We start from the raw sequence: 2124 nt of genomic DNA, 5'->3' as shown, positions 1-2124 counted from the left end.
CCAAAACAAAACATCACGTGTTCACTGTCGCTTACAGTTGACGTCACACGTGAATTGTAGTCTGACTTGGACTAGACAACATAATACCGGTAAACCAGTTTGTTCTTCTGAATACAGGCTTTTGTTTTTATCTGATCATACAGAAGGGCAGATGATTGGATACACTTGTATCTGTTATAAATGAAGAACAACAAACAATGTTCTAATCTTCACACTCAACTGAAGTGTAGTTTATTATGCGCCCCTAAACAATGTCTGTAACAGAAAGTCAGTTCTTTGTTATTTATTTTATAACAATGAATTGATTGTATTGTTATACTGTGCCTGCTTTATGTTGCAATCGAGTCCTGCGATGTCTAGATGCAGATTTTTAGTAAAAAGTTGTTGGAAATTGTGCTTTAGAGACATTTCAAAAGGAAGGTAAGTATTAACAATATGTTAAGCATTTTACTGGTTCCAGCTTCTCAAGTGGACATAATAGCAAAAGCTTCTAACTCATAAGTTTGCATCAATATGATATGTGAAGAAGTGCTTGTCCTGTGACTAGTCCCTGTCCGCTGTGGAAGGACTGTCCCGAATGTCCTAAACTGTTTTTGTATCCTGCACTGTCATTCTGTCTGCCTTTCGACTGAAGATGTTAGTCTGAGGGCCTGCAGCGAAGTCTTTGTCCTCTGTGGCAACCTTGGTTTCTGCCACTGATTCGACCTGACGCATGGTCAATTGGGCAAACAAGAGGAGAAATAAATCGCTGGTGCAGTGCTGCAAGAGCCACCAGTTTGTGGAGACATGGCTGTCACAGCTGATTATGTGCTGTAAAGACTACAGTCTGTGGGCAAATGTATTTAAAAAAAAAACAAGAAATAAGAAAAGGAGAGCGCTGCCTGCATTTAGACGTGTCTATGAGAGGGGAGAGAGGGATAAAATGAGTACATAGAACACATAGAAATCCTAACACAGATGTCATTTTTATCACCAGAAGACTTCACTGAGGCGATTCCCAGGTTATGTTATGCAAAGTAATGCTGACACCTGAACAGATTCAGTAAGGATTGGCCTGCTATTGGAATTCAGATGATGCCTCATTTCTTTGGTTAGGATGAATTATGCAACACATCCACTGTACCTTTTCACCATAAACACCAGAGGTGTGTGTGTGTGTAGCTTGCATGCTGTTTAGCCCCAGGGAAGTGTTGCTGTGGCATTGACGGATAGATGGTTGATAGTTTTGATTTACTATTCATTTTCACATCTCTCTACAGGACTGACCTACATTCAGCAGCTACTCTGTGTGTGTGTGTGTTTGTGTGTGTGTGTGTGTGTGTGTGTGTGAGAGAGAGAGAGAGAGAGAGAGAAAGAACTGAGATAAAGGAAGAGGCAGATGCTCCATAACTACTGATGCAGTTTTATCAGCTGTTTTCTTATTCTCTGCTGTTTGGCTTCTCTTACTTGCATTTTGTTTCATGCTGTGGGAATATCAAACTCACCCAGCCATCCATGGATAATTGTAATCTGCATTAGTTCTGTACATACTGTTTGTCATGAGTGTAATGAATAGTCATTGTGTGTGTGTGTGTGTGTGTGTGTATAGCCAACAGCGTGACCTTGGAGGAGAGGGAAGAAGCAGGCTTACTGCTTGAAGTAACATCTTTTACTGTGGTAATTAAACTGAAGAGAGTACACACACAAACAATTGCCTTTTCCATGGCAGGTGTTGCTTTCAAGACATAAGATGCTTTTCACGGTATCATGCTCAGTTCAGGTAAGCAATGAATCAAACATCAGTCCAGGAGCTTGTAACGGAATACCTGGAAGCAGCCATCATTAGAAGCTAATAATTTATGATCGTGATTGTTCTGGTTTTGCCACCACTAATGGCTTGTGAGGGTGTTTGCCAGTCATCCCATCTAATGGGCAAGCATGTCTCATGGAGAGGAATGAGGGGGAGCCGCTGTGGATAAACGTGCGCCACACAGCCCTGCCTACACTGTGATTAAGTAAAAGGTGACTGCTCTGACCTTTTACTGTGAGTGAATGAAAACTGTTGCCATTGACAAATACAGAGCAGAACAAGTAGCTTGAAGCAGCTGAGGTCACAACACCTGCCCGTGTGTGTGTGTGTGTGTG

Source organism: Micropterus dolomieu, linkage group LG22 (genome assembly GCF_021292245.1).
Source record: "Micropterus dolomieu isolate WLL.071019.BEF.003 ecotype Adirondacks linkage group LG22, ASM2129224v1, whole genome shotgun sequence".
Lineage (NCBI taxonomy): Eukaryota > Metazoa > Chordata > Actinopteri > Centrarchiformes > Centrarchidae > Micropterus > Micropterus dolomieu.
This window is presented reverse-complemented; position numbering follows the sequence as displayed.